This window comes from Salvelinus fontinalis, chromosome 32 (genome assembly GCF_029448725.1).
Source record: "Salvelinus fontinalis isolate EN_2023a chromosome 32, ASM2944872v1, whole genome shotgun sequence".
Taxonomy (NCBI): Eukaryota; Metazoa; Chordata; class Actinopteri; order Salmoniformes; family Salmonidae; genus Salvelinus; species Salvelinus fontinalis.
The window spans coordinates 35,015,865-35,029,623 of record NC_074696.1 but is presented as its reverse complement, the minus strand read 5'-3'; the positions used below and the strand labels follow the sequence as shown (position 1 = coordinate 35,029,623).

General features: G+C 45.1%; 1 long non-coding RNA gene across 1 annotated transcript; it reads left to right on the top strand.

The window, feature by feature from the left end:
* The first annotated feature begins 984 nt into the window (after positions 1 to 984).
* LOC129831157 (uncharacterized) lies at positions 985 to 12,082 on the top strand. The gene is made up of 2 exons (XR_008755677.1): positions 985 to 9,712; positions 10,245 to 12,082. It is a non-coding gene; the product is annotated as an uncharacterized LOC129831157 (long non-coding RNA).
* The last annotated feature ends 1,677 nt before the right edge of the window (positions 12,083 to 13,759 follow it).

Here is a 13,759-nt window from a genome sequence, read left to right as displayed (position 1 = left end):
TGAGTACCAAGCCTCATATTTTCAAGCATAGTGGTGACTGCATCATGTTATGGGTATGCTTGTAATCGTTAAGGACTGAAGAGTTTTTCAGGATAAAAAAAATTATGGAATGGAGCTCGAGGAAAATCTGGTTTAGTCTGCTTTCCACCAGACACATGGAGATTAATTCACCTTTCAGCAGGACAATAACCTAAAACAGAATGCCAAATCTACACTGGAGCTGCTTACCAACAAGACAGTGAATGTTCCTGAGTGGCCGAATTACAGTTTTGACTTATATCTGCTTGGAAATCTATGGCAAGACTTGAAAATGGTTGTCGAGCAATGATCAACAACCAATTTGACAGAGCGTGAAGAATTTTAAAGAACAATGGGGGAAAAATTGTACAATCCAGGTGTGCAAAGCTCTTAGAGACTTACCCAGAAAGACTCACAGCTGTAATCACTGCCAAAGGTGATTCTAACATGTATTGACTCAGTGGTTTGAATACTTATGTAAATGAGATATTTCAGTATTTCATTTTCAATAAATTTGCAAAAATGTCTAAAAACATGTTTTCACTTTGTCATTATGGGGTATTGTGTGTAGAAGGGTGGGACAAATGTGTGTAATCCATTTTGAATTCAGGCTGTAACACAACACAATGTGGAAGTAAAGAGGTCAAGAGGTATGAATACTTTCTGGAGCCACTGTAAGTCAGCCATACCCATTCCCTTTTAGTAGTGGCAGGAATTGATGACAGATTGGGAAGAAAGCACCATATGTTGCATAATCTTTCAGTTACTTAGGCTATCATTAACTGTATATCAGAGGAGGCTGTTGGGAGGAGCTATAGGAGGACGGGCTCATTGTAATGGCTGGAATGGAATAAATGGAACCGAGTCAAAAGTGGTTTCCTTGTGTTTGATACCGTTCCAATTACTCTATTCCAGCTATTACAATGAGCCCATCCTCCTATAGCTCCTCCCACCAGCCTCCTCTTTTCTACATCCTATTCATTATATTGTGCGTTGTGCATAATATAGGCTAGCCTATATTAGTCAATGGTGCCCATATTAGCATTTTTGCGCTTCATGTCAAAATCATCCCAAAGTATAAAATACTTATGACCTAGTGTTGATTCCTTGCTCTTTCATGTCAAGTTTTAATGTCACATGCACAAGTACAGTGAAATGTCTTTCTTGCACACTCAATGCAATAATCAATAACAATTAATTCGTAGAAAAAAACACGAGAAATAAGAATAAGACATTTGAAATACACAAAGGAAGTAAGTAAGCATACCATATACAGGAAATATATATTTTTAAGTAAGTTCCAATACCATATTTGCAATGTGCAGGGATACTGGAGTGATGGTGGTAGATATGTATAGGGGTAAGGGGACTAGGCAACAGGATAGAAGATAAAAAGACTAGCCGCAACTTGTATGTGAGTGGGTGTGCGTGCGTGCGGGTGTGTAGAGTCATTGTAATTGCATGTGCATATTATGTGTGAGTGAGTAAATGGGGGAGTGATTTTTTGTTTAGGTGTTGGAGTGACAGTGTGTGTGAATGTGCGTAGAGAAATGTAAATAAAAAGGTCGATAAAGGTGAACTCAGATAGTCCGTGTAGCTATTTTATTAGCTATTTATCAGTCGTATTGCTTGGGGATAGAAGCTGTTCAATAGCCAGTTGGTGTCAGACTTGATGCACGGTACCTCTTGCCGTGCTGCAGCAGAGAAAATAGTATATGGCTTGGGTGGTTGTAGTCTTTAACAGAATTCCATATAAGTTGACCATCATCACTGAAGCACCAAGGCTCAGATCACACCAAACGTCAACCTAATAGCAACAACAACATGATACAACAATGTAATAAATTATAGCGACATGATCGACTTTACGATGGTTAAAGGGATACTTTGGGATTTTGGTAATGAGGCCCTTTATACTACTTCCCCATAGTTAGATGAAATCGTGGATACCATTTTTATGTCTGCGTGCAGTTTGAATGATGCGCATATTCCTAACCAGCGTTAGCGCAATGACTGGAAGTCTATGATTTTCATTGCGCTAATACTAGTTAGCATTGGCTCACAAAACATAAATATCACAACTCTGTTTTGGAATATACTGACTTCATGACCAACATTTTTCAATTGACACTTTTTAGTCCATTTTGGCACTGGAATAAATGTTTCTGACTAATACTGAAGCCAAACATTTTTGTAGAAAAGCCAACGATACAAGCATGAAGGCTTGCGCTCTTTTTTTTTTTTTTTTTTTTTCGTGTTGCACTGTTGAAGGTAGCTGCACTTGATTCAGAAGCCCAGCGCACCAAGTAGGCAAACTGTTCGCATTTTGAACATTCAATTTGTCTGAAAAGAACAACTCTGCCTCCCCGATGAACTGGGAGATCTGCTAAATCGACTGCGTCTACTGTGCTGGACAATCGGATAGCTTAAATCACCGTGCCTCCCTACAGCATCCACGACTCCGGCCACAGCAAAGTTAGATACAAGCCTGCATGAGATTTCATAACTTTTAAAACCATGATCAGAGAGAGAGAGAGGTTGTCAAAGAATACAGCAAAGTGCTGCTGTTTTTATTGTAATATTTGTGTTGTGGAGAAATGATCAGGCAGGAGACGGGAGTACAGTTAGTTTTAGTTTAGTCAAAACCTCTCGTGCTCTACAGTTCCCCGGGCACACTAGTGCGCATGTGCATTTCCTATTAGGTGTAGTAACGTGCACTGTCGTAATACATCACTGCTTAGTAACAGCATAGTAACTAATATAAACAGATGTAGATCCCAGATATTACATTTATGAGTGAGTTAATGTCAAAGTTTTATCCAGAACTATCAACACTGTTTTTATTCAACGCTATTACAAAACATAAAACGCGCTTCTCTACTTCCAATGAATGAGTAGCCAAGTGTATTGATGTTATTATTGTTAGCAGCTCGTCGTGTTAGGAGTAGTTCACTTTCTCTGGTCATAGGAATCCGACTAGGGAAAAGTAATCAAACTCGGAAACTCTGGCATCTTTCTAGAGCTCCGACTTAACAACCTGAAGTTCACTGATTTGACCTCGTTTTTCTGAATTCCCAGTTGTCTTGAAAGCACCATGACCATACCATGACCATCAGATGCAGGTACCATCAGTCCTGTAAAATAAAAAAGCGAATTATTTGCAAATGATTTCAGTTTATGCTCATCTGTGCCTCGCAAGTGCTACACCAACTGATCTATTTTGTTATCAAAGCTTGAGTTTGGAAATATAATATGGTCTGAGAATAACAATATTGGCAGTCCAGGCATATAGCCAATATGCTGTGATAATATATCAGGCCTACTGCACAAACCTCATTCCTACAGAACTGTTTTTATTAGGTTAATATTACATGTTTTAAGTCATGTTTAAATAAAAATCTGAGCGTTAGATCTCGGCTTGCTTTTTGACTACGAAAGTGATTTTTTGAGGGGGGTTGGGGGTAGATCAGCTTTAATATTGAATATAGATTGTAGCTTCCATCAATGTAATTGTTTGAATAATTTCCAATCCCCCATATCATTTTTTTGTAAATATATACAGTGCCAAGAAAAAGTATGTGAACCTTTTGGAATTACCTGGATTTCTGCATAAATTTGACATACAATTTGATCTGATCTTCATCTAAGTCACAAGGACTTTTCTTTATTTGACTATTTTCTACATTGTAGAATAATTGTGAAGACATCAAAACTATGAAATAACACATACAGAATAATTTAGTAACCAAAAAAGTGTTAAACAAATCAAAACATATTTTATATTTGAGATTCTTCAAATAGCATCCTTTGCCTTGATGACAGCTTTGCACACTCTTGGCATTCTCTCAACCAGATTCACCTGGAATGCTTTTCCAACCGTCTTGAAAGAAGTTCCAATAATGCTGAGCACTTGTTGACTGCTTTTCCTTCACTCTGCGGTCCGACTCATCCCAAACCATCTCAATTTGGTAGAGGTTGGGGATTGTGGAGGCCAGGTCATCTGATGCAGCACTCCATCACTTGCCTTCTTGGTCAAATAGCCCTTACACAGGCCTCCCGGGTGGCGCAGTGATCTAGGGCACTGCATCGCAGTGCTAACTGCGCCACCAGAGTCTCTGGGTTCGCCCCCAGGCTCTGTCGCAGCCGGCCGCGACCGGGAGGTCCGTGGGGCGACGCACAATTGGGCTAGCGTCGTCCGGGTTAGGGAGGGTTTGGCCGGTAGGGATTTCCTTGTCTCATCGCGTTCCAGCGACTCCTGTGGCGGGCTGGGCGCAGTGCGCGCTAACCAAGGGGGCCAGGTGCACGGTGTTTCCTCCGACACATTGGTGCGGCTGGCTTCCGGGTTGGAGGCGCGCTGTGTTAAAGAAGCAGTGCGGCTTGGTTGGGTTGTGCCTCGGAGGACGCATGGCTTTCGACCTTCGTCTCTCTCGAGCCCGCACGGGAGTTGTAGCGATGAGACAAGATAGTAATTACTAGCGATTGGATACCACGAAAATTAGGGAGAAAAGGGGAGAAAATTAAAAAAAATAAAAAATAAGTAGCCCTTACACAGCCTGGAGGTGTGTTGGGTTAAAAACAAATGATAGTCCCACTAAGCCCAAACCAGATGGGATGGCGTATTGCTGCAGAATGCTGTGGTAGCCATGTTGGTTAAGTGTGCCTTGAATTCTAAATAAATCACAGACAGGGTTACCAGCAAAGCACCCCCACACCATAACACCTCCTCCTCCATGCTTCACTGTGGGAAACACACACAAGGAGATCATCCGTTCACCCACACCGCATCTCACAAAGACACGGCTGTTAGAACGAAAAATCTCCAATTTGGACTCATCAGACCAAAGGACAATGTTCCACCGGGGTAATGTCCATTGCTCGTTTTTCTTGTACCAAGCAAGTTTCTTCTTCCTATTGGTGTCCTTTAGTAGTGGTTTCTTTGCAGCAATTCGACCATGAAGGCCTGATTCACGCAGTCTCCTCTGAACAGTTGATGTTGAGATGTGTCTGTTTGTCACGCCCTGACCATAGAGAGCCCTTGGGGTTCTCTATGGTGCAATAGGTCAGTGTGACTAGGGGGTGTTCTAGTATTGTATTTCTATGTTGGTGTGAGTATGGTTCCCAATTGGAGGCAGCTGATGATTGTTGCCTCTAATTGGGGATCATACTTAGTGTGGTCCTTTTCCCACCTGCGTTTGTGGGATATTGTTTCGTTTTGGTTTAGTGCTATGTGCACTACAAACTTCACGTTCGTTTATTCTTTGTTGTTGTTTTGAAGGTTCACTTTAATAAATATGTGGAACTCTACTCACGCTGCGCCTTGGTCCGCTCATCATGTATACGACGAATGTGACACTGGTACTTGAACTCTGTGAAGCATTTATTTTTGCTGCAATCTCTGAGGCTGGTAACTCGAATGAACTTATCCTCTGCAGCAGAGGTAACTCAGGGTCTTCCTTTCCTCTGGCGGTTGTCACGTCTACTCCTGCTCCTCCCCTCCGGGGTTCGACGTCGCCGGTATACTAACCACTGGTCCTGGGATCCATCATTACGCACACCTGGTATCCATCATTACGCGCACATGCAGATCATCATGATATTCACCTGGACTCCATTACCGTCCTGATTACCTCCCCTATATCTGTCACTCCCTTGGGTTCCTTCCTCAGTCAGTATTGTTTCTGTGTTCATGCGTAAACGCCACTGTTATGAACATTTGAACATCTTGGCCATGTTCTGTTATAATCTCCACCCGGCACAGCCAGAAGAGGACTGGCCATCCCTCATAGCCTGGTTCCTCTCTAGGATGCTTCCTAGGTTTTGGCCTTTCTAGGGAGTTTTTCCTAGCCACCGTGCTTCTACACCTGCATTACTTGCTGTTTGGGGTTTTAGGCTCGGTTTCTGTACAGCACTATGAGATATCAGCTGATGTAAGAAGGGTTTTATAAATACATTTGATTTGATTTTGATTTGAACCAGCACAACAGCCCATTCAGCAACCTGCTTAGGTCTGCGATGCCCGTTTATCCATCCCAGATAAATATGACGTTACGCCATCCAAATGCTGTGTCTTCCTACTTCAGTGTTCCCTCTGCTTTAAACAATGGGAGCTCCCACCACGAGAGGTCCAAGGTTGCCATAGTTATTTCTCTGCTGACTGGGCGGGCGTTGGAATGGGCTACGGCCGTCTGGGAAAGAGGAGAGGAGGAGCTAGATTCCAATGAAGGGTTTTTGGCTCTGTTTCAAAGGTATCTTCAATCATCCCCCGGAGGGCAAAGGGGGAGGGGGTCTTCTTCAATTACAGCAGGGGACCAGATGGATGTTGTGTACGCGCTCACCTTCCGGACAGTAGCAGCATCCAGTGGATGGAATGAGCCGGCACGTCGTATGCTTTTCAGAAGAGGTCCTCGCGAGGAGGTCCAGATGGAACTGGCCGAGACAACAACCTCACCTTGGATGCACTCATTGCGATGGCCATCCGTCTGGATAACCTACTTCTGGAGCATCGGTACTCTCATCGCTTCTCTCCCTCCCTCAGTAAACACTCAGGATCAGAGCCTGAACCCATGGGGGTAGGGGTCACATGCCTCCCCGTGGCGGAGCGCCGCAGAAGGATACAGCTGAGGCTCTGTCTGTACTGTGGGCAAGGAGGGCACAAGCTCCAGCGGTGTCCGGCACTTCCAAATCCACGATCCACAAGAGCAGAGGGATGGTCACGTGATCTTCCACCCCCTGGTGCAGGAGTGAGTATTCCGCCTTCATCCCTTTCTGCTTGGCTCTTTTTGGTGTCCATCACACTAGTTGACTGTCACTCATGTACTGTGTCTACAGCATTAGCGGGAAAGTTTATTGACCAGACCCTTGCCTCCTCTCTTAACATAATTTCATACCCGCTCTCCTCTCCTTTTCCAGTTCTAGTCCTCGATAGTCGGCCTTTAGGATCCGGAACCATCACACACATCACCCAACCACTCAACCTCACGTGGAGTCCATTCATCAGAAGAACATCCTCTTCTTCATTACCAGTGCCTCCCAGGGCCTCTCTTGGCTTCAATGCCGTAACCCTACCATCTCATGGTCGAGGATGAGAATCACACTGGTCACCCGACTGCTGGAGGACCTGCTTCCCTGTACCCTGTGGTTCCACATTGGTTGAGTTCTGTAGTTGCCCTTCAGCCCAACATCCCGGAGGTATAACAGGACCTGCGGAAGGTATTCTCCAAGATCCGCGCCACCTGTCTTCCTCCTCATCGCCCCTGGGACTGTGCCATCAACCTGCTTGCAGGTGCAGCACCTCCGCGCAAACGCATCTGCCCTCTGTCGGTGGCTGAGACCCAGACCATGTAGGATTACATCCAAGAGGCGCTCCAACAAGGTTTCCTCTGCACATCCACTTCTCCTGCGTCGGCTGGTTTCTTCTTCATGGCCAAGAAGGATAGAGGGTTACATTGACTACATTGACTACAGAGGACTCAATGAGATTACCACAAAGTATCGGTACCATCTCCCGTTGGTGCCGGCAGCCATCGAACAGGGCTGCGGGGCTGGTTCTTTACCAAACTGGACCTGCGGAGTGCTTACAATCTCATCTGCATCCGGGAGGGGGATGAGTGGAAGATTGCGTTTAGCTTGATGTCTGGTCACTACGAGTACTTGGTGGTGTCATTTGGCTTAGCCAATGCTCCGTCAGTGTTCCAGGCATTCGTTAACGAGGTGTTCAGGGACATGCTAGGATGCCAGGTGGTCGTGTATACCGATGACATCTTGATCTTCTCGGCTGCCCTGGAGAATCACATCACATCACTCACGTTCGAGCAGTCCAAGAATGCCTCCCTGCTAACCATCTCTTCGTCAAGGCTGAGAAGTGTCAATTTCATCAGAGGGCTGTCTCCTTAGGCTACCAAATCAGTCTGCAGGGAGTGAGGATGGATGACAAGAAGGTAGATGCAGTCAGGTCATGGCCAGTCCCAACCACCATAAAGGGGTTACAACGGTTTTTGGGGTTTGCCAACTTCTACCGCCGTTTCATCAGGAACTTCAGCTCTGTCGCCGCTCCTCTCACCTCTCTCCTTAAGGGAGGCCCCCGTAGGTTGGTGTGGAGCACAGCAGCCGACAAGGCCCTTTGACTACTCAAGGGACGTTTCACCTCCGCCCCATTGCTCAAACATCCAGATCCCACTAAATATTTTGTGATGGAGGTGAATGCTTCAGAGGTAGGCATGGGGGCAGTTCTGTCTCAACAACAGGGTAACCCACAGAAGTTGTACCCATATGCTTTTTACTCTAATAAATTATTCCCTGCAAAGAGGAATTACGACGTCGGTGTATGTGAGCTCCTGGCGGTGAATTTGGCATTAGGGCGTGGAGACACTAGCTGGAGGGCGCCAAGGAACAATTCGTCATTCTCACCGACCATCGGAACCTGGAGTACATACGGACAGCGAGGAGGCTGAATCTGCGCCAAGCAAGGTTGGCATGGTTCTTCAAGGTTTGACTTCACGCTGAGCTACCACCCAGGTTCCAAGAACACCAAGGCTGATGCCCTGTCCCGCATCTACGATTCCGGAGAGGGTCCTGACCAGAATGTGCCTATAATCCCATCATCCCGAGTCGTAGCTTCTTTGGTCTGGGACATAGATGTGGACATCCGCCAGGGTCTGGAGAGGGAGCCCGCACCCACTAACTGTCCTTCCGAGCGCATTTACGTTCCTACAGGGATAAGGGACCGGCTGCTGACCTGGGAACACCCAGCTGTCGCCACTGGACATCAAAGGGTATTTCTCGCACTTCCCAATCCATCCCTGGGAAATACTAGCGCAGGATGTCACTTGCTATGTCAACTCCTGTTCCGTATGTGCCCAAACCAAATCCCCCCGGAACACTCCAGCAGGGAAGCTCCTTCCCCTTCCTGTGTCTCAGCATCCCTGGTCCCATCTATCCTTTGACTTTGTTACTGATCTCCCCTCCTCTGACAGTTTCATCATCATTTTGGTGTTTGGGGATAGATTTTCCAAATCCAATTGTTTAATCTCTCTTTTTTTACTTTTTTTTTACCCCCTTTAATCCCCAATTTTCGTGGTATCCAATCGCTAGTAATTATCTTGTCTCATCGCTACAACTCCCGTACGGGCTTGGGAGAGACGAAGGTCGAAAGCCATGCGTCCTCCGAAGCACAACCCAACCAAGCCGCACTGCTTCTTAACACAGCGCGCCTCCAACCCGGAAGCCAGCCGCACCAATGTGTCGGAGGAAACACCGTTCACCTGGCCCCCTTGGTTAGCGTGCACTGCGCCCGGCCTGCCACAGGAGTCGCTGGAGCGCGATGAGACAAGGATATCCCTACCGGCCAGACCCTCCCTAACCCGGACGACGCTAGGCCAATTGTGCGTCGCCCCACGGACCTCCCGGTCGCGGCCAGCTGCGACAGAGCCTTGGTGCGAACCCAGAGACTCTGGTGGCACAGCTAGCGCTGCGATGCAGTGCCCTAGACCACTGCGCCACCCGGGAGGCCCTTAATCTCTCTTTTTAATCTCTCTTTCTCTCTTTCTGGTCTCCCTACTCCCTACCTGACTCCCTACCTCCCTACTCCCTACCCGACCTTCTTCAGCAGGTCTTCCGGCATTATGGCTTTCCGGAGGACATTGTCTCCGACCGTGGACCCCAGTTCACATCATGGGAATGGAAAGCGATAAATGAGGTAAAAAAGCATGTGAAAATCTATTGTTTACTTTTGCACTTTTCACAACCAGGACAGGACGATAGAGGTGTGTGGGGGGGGGGGGGGGGGGGGTAAAAAGAGACAGCAACAAAGAAGACTAAGAGACAGCAACAGACTATGCAGAGAAAGCAATGGAGAAAGGCAGAGGAGGGGTCAGCACACAGTAGACTGTATCACTTAAAGCTGCTCTATGGGTTCTAATTACTGCACATTGTGTCTGTGTGTGTGTGTGTGTGTGTGTGTGTGTGTGTGTGTGTGTGTGTGTGTGTGTGTGTGTGTGTGTGTGTGTGTGTGTGTGTGTGTGTGAGAAAGAGAGAGGGTGTTTGGATACTGTTGGATTCCTTAATCCCACAGTAACTCCTGTAATTGGGTACTGGCAGTGTCTGCTTTAGCAGGAAGGTGCAACTTAACTGAAAAATATATAATATCTCAATGTTGTAATCTCAATGTTCATCTAAAAGTGCACCAAATTGATGGATTTAGCTGTTGAAATTCCTTATTTTTTGTCCAGGGAAGGAGCCCCTCAGACACCCCTACTGGCTTTGGGCTAAGCCCTGAATGTCTTCAAATCCTAGAAACGCTTTGGTCTTTTGACCAATCACATCAGATCTTTTCACATTAGATCTTTTTCAGAACTGATCTGATTGTCAAAAGATCAATTAGTGAAAAAAATATCAGAATTGGGCTGCCTGTCTAAACACAGCCATGGTAGCGTAGCTGGAAGATCAGAACGCCGTGAACCAAGAGGATGTGGGTGGTACCGGAAGAAAAGATGGCGGAAATGGATGCTGAGTTCTAATCAAGCAGCGCGTCGAGTGAAGTTGGTGAAGACGAATGTTCTGAATGGACAACAGTAGTAGCGAAAGCTGGAACAAAAAGGAATTTGGAGTGAAGGATACGTGTATGAATGATAATGAATCTCTTCTTGTTGGGGTGCGTTTGTTGAGTAAGGATACATATATGGGAAACCCGTTTGAGGTGTCGAAATGGTGAAGTATGCGCTGGGGAAATTGGAGTCTGTCAGAGTGACCAGGAGTGGTCTTATTTAGATTCATTTATATTTCTGAAGAACAGAGGAAGATTGCAGTGAGCCTCAAAAGAATCAGAACAAAATAAGTTTGGTGTTTTGAACTTCGGAGTAGAGCACCCGTCAAAGTAGTCATCTCAGGGGCGACGACGGATTTTCAGGTTGAATACCTGAAGAGATTTCCTGGTGTGGTTGGTGCCCGGTGTCTGACCCGATTGGTGAATGGATAAAAATAATAAAGTCTGTCAGACCTGTTATTTTTTGACAAAGAGCAAATACCTACACAAGAGCTTTCGTCCCCAAACTACTGCAGTGTAAGAACTGTAAAGGATTTGGCCATGTTTCTAATGTGTGCAGACAGACAGAGTATATTGAAGAACGGTGTGTAAAACGACGACGGTGTTGCAATTATGGTGGGGATCATGATCCCGAGGTCCTGGAGTGGCCTGTAAAGGTGAAGGAGATTGAGGTGGCAAAAGTTAGAGCAGTCAATCGAATCTCCTATGCGATTTAAAATAATTTAGGAAACAAGTGATGCTAGTGAAGATATGGTAGTGGACGCACCACAGCCTGTAGTAAATGTTTGCTGCCAGTCAAAAGATACCATGTGTCAAAAAGGTGGGTTTTGTGGCTTTTATTGCCACAGTTATAAACTGTACGGCACAAGTCTCATAGAAGTCTAAGAAACTGAACATTATTGTGGTTGCGGCAGAAAAGTTTTGGGGATTTAAGGATTTTACATCTAAATACAAGGGGTACTGGCATTGGAAGACCTGCCCTCCAAGGTTCCCCTTGAGCCTGCGTAGGGATCAGATCTTATTTTATATTTAAAAATAGTTGTTTGATTTAGTTTAGTATTGTATTTTGGGGTGGTTTGGTAAATCCTGTTTTCATCTCGCACAGTAGGTGAATAATAATTACTGTATAAATGAACATGCACAATGTAATCATGTATGTCAAAGTGTGTCAAATATGTAAGTTGAAAACACTAATGTTAAAAGCACTGTGTGTCACGCCCTGACCTTAGAGATCCTTTTTATGTCTCTATTTTGGTTTGGTCAGGGTGTGAGTTGGGGTGGTCATTCTATGTTTTGTTTTTCTATGATTTTCTATTTCTATGTTTTGGCTGGGTATGGTTCTCAATCAGGGACAGCTGTCTATCGTTGTCTCTGACTGGGAACCATACTTAGGTAGCCTTTTTCCCCACCTGTCTTTGTGGGAAGTTGACTTTGTTTAGGGCACATAGGCTTTTGAGCTTCACGTTTTGTATTGTTTATTGTTTTGTGGGCGTCATTTCGAATAAAAGACAAAATGTACGCTCACCACGCTGCACCTTGGTCCGCTCCTTTCAACAGCCGTGACACTGTGTATGTTTCCTTAACCTTGACAACAGGCAAAGAGCTGTGAATGGATCAGTGGTTCACCAATTAGGGCCTTGATGGGTTCTGTAACAGTAACAAGGCTTTATGTGTAATGAAACAACAAAAAATTGCGGGAGGGACATTTCTTTGGGACCATCAAATGATGTCCTGACAACTGATGCACAGAAATGTTTTGTGTCTAAAGAACATTAATATCTTATGTTCTGAGAACATGGTAACCATGTTCTGTGTATGTTTGGTGTGACATTGATGGAATATTGTCACAGTCGTGTGTATAGGTGGCAGGGAAGTCAGGCGCAGGAGAATCAAAACTTGGAGGAATGGATTAGTTTAATAACTAAAACACATAACTCCAAAACCATGAAATACAAATGAAACAAAGTGGGTACGAGGACCCGTCGCGCACCAAAATACAAAACACGAAAACGGAACATAAAACAATCTCTGACAAAGACATGAGGGGAAACAGAGGGTTAAATACACAACAGGTAATGAATGGGATTGAAACCAGGTGTGTAGGAAGACAATGGATCAATGATGGCTAGAAGACCGGTGACGTCGACCGCGGAGCACCGCCCGAACAAGGAGAGGCTTCGACTTCGGAAGAAGTCGTGACAAATATTCTCCTAACCCTCAGTACCAGTCATAAGTTTGGACACATCTACTCATTCAAGGGTTTTTCTTTATTTTTACAATTTTCTACATTGTAGAATAATAGTAAAGACATCAAAACTATGAAATAACACATATGGAATCATGTCGTAACCAAAAAACAAGTAAAAAGAAAATATATTTTATATTTGAGATTCTTCAAAGTAGCCACCCTTTGCCTTGATGACAGCTTTGCACACTCTAGGCACTCTCACAACCAGCTTCATGAGGTGTCACGCCCTGACCATAGAGAGCCCTTGGTTCTCTATGGTGTAGTAGGTCAGGGCGTGATCTAGTATATCTATTTCTATGTTGGTGCTAATGTGGTTCTCAATTAGAGGCAGCTGTTTATCGTTGCCTCTGATTGGGGATCATATTTAGGTAGCTATTTCCCCACCTGTGTTTTGTGGGATATTGATTGTTTGTTAGTGTGTTTGGGCACTATGTCCTCACGGTCTTTGTAAGTTTTGTTATTATGGTGTTGTTAGTTTCACTTAAATAAATATTTGGAACTATACTCACGCTGCGCCTTGGTCCGCTCATTTCCAAGATCGTGACATGAGGAATGCTTTAAAAACAGTTTAGAAGGAGTTCCCGCATATGCTGAGCACTTGTTGGCTACTTTTCCTTCACTCTATGGTCCAACCCATCCCAAACCATCTCATTTGGGTTGAGGTCAGGTGATTGTGGAGGCCAGGTCATCTGATGCAGCACTCCATCACTCTCCTTCTTAGTCAAATAGCCCTTACACAGTCTGGAGGTGTGTTGGGTAATTGTCCTGTTGAAAAACAAATGATAGTCCCACTCAGCTGGATGGGGTATCGCTGCAGAATGCTGTGGTAGCCATGTTGGTTAAGTGTGCCTTCAATTCGAAATAAATCACCGTCATCAGCAATGCACCCCAACACCTCCTCCTCCATGCTTCACGGTGGGAACCACACATGCGGAGATCATCCGTTCACCTAC